The following is a 6,613-nucleotide window of genomic DNA, read 5'->3' as shown; positions in this document are numbered from 1 at the left end:
TATTTATTTTCATATGCTTTTTTTTTTCTTTTACTGGCAGCAAAGGATCTGAGAGGGGTCTCTGTACTCAACGCAACCCCCCTCAAAGTTACCCCGCTGCTTACTTAAATCTGCAAGGTAAGGGAGAAGGAAGAGTGGGAGTAGTTTGGGGTTAGCACAGTGCATACACATAAAGTGGCACAACAGTCTGCACATAAGATCCGCTTGCTTGCCCCTAGCGGAGTTACACAGTGATAGACATTTGGATCAATCATCACCTCATAAAGATAATAGCTTTTTATTAGCTCTAGAGAGCCTCTTCTCAAACATGCTTCACTTAAAAACACGCTGCAGAAGTTACTCAGTGCAATTATATAATGCATGTTGAGTTGCGGGTGATGCAGAGAGAGGTAATGGGTGAAAGCAGGGGGTATTGGGAGGGAGCCGTGCAGCAGGAGTAGGAGGGAGGCATGGGTGGAAAGGTGAGGAACAAGCGAGGGCTTATGTGCTTATATTATTCTAATCTCTGAGGCCCAGTCCAATGTAAGCAACATGGGAGTACTGACCATCACTTCAATCACAGCCAGATCAATGCCTGCACTGTTTCAGCCTTTGCCATTAGACATTTCATTAAATTTGAATCAATAAAGGGTAAATAAATACGCAGACTTCGGCATCACACATTTTCATCTTGGGATTACTTCAGTGCACCGTCAGTAGCCAACAGCAACAGCACACTCAAAAACGCAGTCATTTTTTTTACTGAAGCCCTCTCAAGGTAATCAATGGCTCGTCATGACTAAGCAGTGTAGACCCGCGCTCATGATTAGACTCACTATCAATCAACATTAGTAGCTGTTACTGCAACACAATAAAATACAAATATTACATTAAAAAAAGAACAGACTGCTAGTGGCGACGGGGTAAGATTTATATTGTGTTTGATATTTTTGATATGTAAATTGCTACAACAGATTTATCATAAATACACAGTCAGCAAGTGCAGAATAACCTTCTCTGACCCATCAAATATGCTTGAGCATCAACTGTGAAAAAATCTGGGGAATTGTGAGATGTGCTTGTACGACCAGGTGTATTTTGTTAGGTGTGTGTGAAGGTGTGTCTCCAGCAATTTTTTCCAAAGGCCATGACAGGGTCAGCGGTTTGAGGGTGGTCTATGGTGCAAAAAGGACTAAAGTGAGGGCGGAGCTGTTCCTGGAGGCTGCCAGCAGATGGAGGCAATGATGGAGTGGGACCACCCACTCAGGAGTCCACACTAAACTGACAATTAGTCTGTGTTTTTCATCTCGATACCAAGGTGTCTTGAGGATAGCCCTTTTTCACAGGAGACATTTCAAGACGTCAAAGTCTGAAAAGCAAAAATGTATAACATTAATGATGGCTGAATACCATTTATTTGCTTAAGTTTCAGGTGCATGCTGGCTCACTGTCACACTATCATCACTTAATGGGACACTTGAAAATAAGTCTCCATTTATTTAGTCAGCAACATCTGTGCTTTTCCAACTATGACCAGTCGAAATGCCTGCTGTTAAAAAGACCTAAGTCTGACACGTGGAAAACTATGGAAAAATCCTATTTCGACACAAAGACTCAAAATGGTATAAGCAGCTCCAGCTGATCAAATTTTCCATATTTTGATGTGATAATCGACATTTCAGGGCACAGAGTAGGCATGACTGCATATAAAAAGGAATCCTAGTGGAACATTTATTTTCATTAGCCATGTAAACTTGCCTGATATCACAGGAGCACTGCAGCTCACCTGGCAGAGCGGGTGCCCCATGTAGGCTATGTCCTCGTCACAGCAGCTGCCGGTTCAATTCCAGCCCACGGCCCTATGCCGCATGTCATCCCTTCTCTCTCCCCCTTTCACACCATAGCTTTCCTATCAAATAAAGGCCAAAAATCCAAAAACTTGCCTGATATCAAACAAAACTGTCAACTTGTTACACTCCATTTCCATCTTCACACTCAGTCACCTCAAACTCTTTTGAGAGGGCAGATTTAAAGGTATGGACCCAGGAAACATGTAACAAGCTTAGTAAGAATATTGTCATTCTTGGAATAAGGGCAGAAAACAGAATATTTTGTGAACGTAAACGTAGTCGGACATAATGGAAATTTGTCTCTCTTCTTTGTTACCCTTCTCTTCTAACTGCATCCACAAACTGATAAATCCACCAACACACACGGTGCACATGCAGCTAAAGGTCTTAATTAGACATTACGTTTGAGAGAACATTCTCATACAGTCAACCTTGAGCAACATTCACTTTAAAAGCAAGCGGCAACCAACTCCTTTGCTGTACAGTCTCATGGTGCTGCCTGGCTCAATGTGCAACATCAGCTGTTCATATGACATTTGCAAATTACTGAAATAATCATAACAACTACATTAATCACCAATTTGTTGTCTTCTACATAGGATGCTGCGGTAAAGCAGTGTAGTTTAGTCGTCTTTTAATATCAGAACATGGTGTACTTGCCAAGGAAAGCATGTTAGCTCAGCTAAAATATCTAAAGGTAAATATACATTTTCACTGTGAGCATTTACATACCCACACTGTAACATATATAGAGTGAGTACATGCAACAGTAATAGAAAATGAGACTGTGGTTTCTTCAGCTTCAGCCAAAGACTCACAGCTGTTTCATAAAGTGGTTTTGCATGCTCATCATCTTAGTGACTAAAAACATTGATGGCAAAAATATATCTGATCATGTATAGATTCAAAAATACACTAACTGGCATAAGGTTGGCACAAGGTTAACCACTTTGTGAAAATATGTGTGGGCAAATTGTCCAACAGTTTAAGAACAACATTTCTCAAAGCACAATTGCAAGTTCAGATTCTAACCGAAACCAAAAGCGCCGGACAAAGAGAGGGAGGAGAGCCGGCATCAGGGTAAGGCTGACCTGACTTGGACCGAGAACTGTTCCTCTACCAAGCCATCTTCTGGCTAATGTCCGGTCAAAAGAGAATAAAGTGGATGAGATGTGACTGAGACTCACTCAGCAACAGGAAATCAGAGACTGCTCTGTGCATGTCTTCACAGAGACATGATTAACTCCTAAAATGCCGGATCAAGCTATTGCACTGAATGGGGGGACCTTGTTTGGAGCCATAAGGACACAAGACTCTGATGCAAAATCGAAAAATGCACTGCAGGAATTGAACATGTCCAGAACTAAATGGAATTTTCATAGTAGCTGCTGATTTTAATCAACTTATCCTTCAACTCCAAATATGTAGCAGGATCAAAGACAAATTAGATTTTGTTTTTTAAACTTTGTTTAAAAAATGACTAATAAATCTACCTGCTACCTTCTACCTTCTAAAATTCAAAGTGAGAGCCATATATCCACAACATCAAGAAACACGGCTGACTTCTCTGGGCCTGAGCTCATCTGAGATGGACTGACAAAAAGTGAGAAAGTGTGCTGTGGTCTGACAAGTTCACATTTAAATGGTTTTTAGGAATCATGGATGTTGTGTCCTCTGGAGTAAGGAGGGAGAGTACCATCAAAATTGTTACCAGCGTTAAGTTCAAAGCCAGCATCTGTGATGCAATGGAGATGTGTTAGTACCCATGGTATCATCGGTTACTTGCACATTTGTTAAGGCACCGTGAATACTAATAGATACATATATGCTATGGAGCAACACATGCTGCCATCCCAGTGATGTCTTTTTCAAGGATGTTCCTGCATATTCTAGCAAGACAACGCTAAGCCAAATTCTGCAAATTTTGCAACAGTGTGGCTTTGTAGTAAAATGAGTGGGGGTACTAGATGGCCTGTCTACAGTTCCTACCCAATTTACACTGATAACATATGGCATATGATGGGGCGCAAAATACCACAAAGGAGACCCCAGACTGTTATTCAAGCTGAAGTTGAATATTAAGTAAGAATGAGAAAGACATTTCACTTTCAAAGCTTAAACAATTAGTGTCCTCATTTCCCAAACACTTAGTAAGTGCTGTTAAAAGAAAAGGTGATGGGGCGCCCAGTAGCTCCATGTACAGAGGCTATGTTCTCACCGCAGCAGCTGCAGGTTTGATTTAAACCCCTCAAATAAAGGCAAAAAGCCCAAAAATTAATCTTTAAAATATAAATGAATTAACTAAAATAAAAAAGGTGATGAGACACAGTGGTAAACATGCTCATATCCCAATTTTTGGAACATTTGCTGACATTAAATTCAGAATGAGTGTGTATTTCCAAAAAACAATCAAGTTCATCAATTTGAACAATACATATCCTGTCTTTTTACTGTATTCAATTGCATACATGTCAAAAAGGACTTGAAAATTATTGTATTCTGTTTTTATTTACATTTCACACAACTAATCAGGTTTTATATATATTATATTAAATTTGTTTTGGTGTTTGCCGGTTTATTAGAGATGAAAAAAGTATGGCTTATATTATTGGGTAGTCTGTTGTAGTATGACTTCATAGGAACAGCTCATACAAAAAAAAAAAAAATCAACCAATTTTTGATCTACAAACAGCAACTTACATTATCTTTGGTTATACATAAAAGCTCCAATGATATAACCATAAGTTTTTAAACTCCAGTAAAATTAGGAAAATGTCACTTATGCCCTGTTTGCTCTAGACCCTTGATATACTTGTCTTCATGTGGTTTACAAAAGGTGGGATGGTGGGTGGCCATTTGGTCAGAGATTCAGAGCCTTCACAGAGCATCCCTTAAATCTGGTGGATACTTGGTCACTTACATAACTCCCACGTAGTTACATCTCATTACTCCCAACAAACGCCCAATTCATATAGCGAGAGGTTCCTGTCCCCCAGAGTGCACACTGAATACCTGCAGTGTTATGCTATGTATTCCAGCTGAATCATGATTCTCAGACGAGGGCTTTATTCAATCAGAGCTGTGTCTAGGTGTAAGCGATGTCTGGTATAAGTCAAGTTACATTTAGCAGACACTGGAATAACTGTCATCAGTCATGCAAAGCTGAAACATGCAGCCTGTTTTTGTGTTACTGTACATGAAAGAACACAAAAGATCTCATTGCATGTGTTGTGTAACAGTTTTAAACAAAACTGCAATTTCTATATGTTCACAACATTATATGTTACATTACATGCAAAAAGTTGCAGCAAACGTGATTTACTATACCAAAAATCGTTGAATTATTATATTAAATGGTCTAATCTACCAGAAAAAAATTATAGAAACATTACATAAAAAGAGAAACAAACATAAAAACAGGATACAAGAGAGTATTTGATGAAATTTGATGCACCAATCTGTTTAAAAATGCCACTCTTTTTGTAAGTCCAATACAAATATTTTCCATGGTGGTTAAGAGAGTGGGACCACTAGGCGTGGAGGAAGAGGGGGGGTCCTTAAGTAGGAGCAGACTTTATCACTCTCCTCCTTTCTAGTGGTGGTCCTTTCTCTCACCTCTTTCCTCCCAGATCATATCTAGCAAGTCTGTGTGAGCTTTTCCACTCAGATGGAGGCAGCAACACAAAGACAGAGATAAAGCCAACAACTACAATATTATTCTGGTAAGTTCATTTTTTTCATTGGAATGTCAGAGTTGTAACTGCAGAAATTTTTTGAACACATGGATTTATATCCTTGATTTTGGTGTCTGTAGATATTCACTTCACAACATAATGCTTTCATATTGCATGTCTAAATTTATTGTCAGGATTTTGAGTAAAAAAATGTTGGACAATGTCATGTCGCTGTGTTTCAGTTGATGAAAAAACCTTAAACAGTAAAGTGCATAAACTGCAGTAAGTTGTGAACATGACATGACATTTTTAAGTGTGCACACATAATTTGGCATGGTTATACTATCAATAACCTTTATCTTTCATTATTTTCCATTTGATGCGATTGAATGAAATGTTAGTACAGTTTACATTTTACAAATAAAAAGACACTAATTCAGTTAATACTGCAGCCCAGTTAATACTGCAGCCAATTAGGCAGTTAATCCATGCACTCCATTGCTATATTTAAAAAAAATTGGCTTCCTGTCTAGCAAAGCATCCTAATGTGTTTACATGCCGCACGATTTATTTGATTTTATGCAGATTTAAAGCCAAGGCTGGACATATTTCTTTTAGTGGTTTTATGAGTTGTGGGTGCAGCGGATTATGTAACCTTCTGTATAGTGAAAGACGTACAGTGTCCCACAGTTCTATACAGTAACGCTCTGTTGCCTCTCTGCATAGTCTCTCCAGCAGGCTCTCCCGCTCAAGTCACCTTCTTCCTTCCTGTTGAAAATCAGCTAATTTAGATTTTTACTTGGTTTGGCAAGCTATTGAATTAACTATTATGACTGATTCCAACACTGCTGCAATTCAACTTAGATTTGTTTTTTTTTCCCTTTTAAGTATATCAGTACACACAATTAAAAAAAGAAAAAAGTTTGATATAATTTTTTATGAAAACTTTGCTCAATTTGATGAGTAAGCTGAGTCATTTTTTGCTCTGTTTTCCATGTCTTGCAGACAGCAATCTACTGAGACTGAAAGATTTCTAAAACAAGTTTTTATTTTTCAAATTGAATCTTTAAAAGGATATAATGGCATCCTTTGCCATTGCTGTCAGGTCAC

This window comes from Plectropomus leopardus, chromosome 7, assembly GCF_008729295.1.
Source record: "Plectropomus leopardus isolate mb chromosome 7, YSFRI_Pleo_2.0, whole genome shotgun sequence".
Taxonomy (NCBI): domain Eukaryota; kingdom Metazoa; phylum Chordata; class Actinopteri; order Perciformes; family Serranidae; genus Plectropomus; species Plectropomus leopardus.
This window is presented reverse-complemented; position numbering follows the sequence as displayed.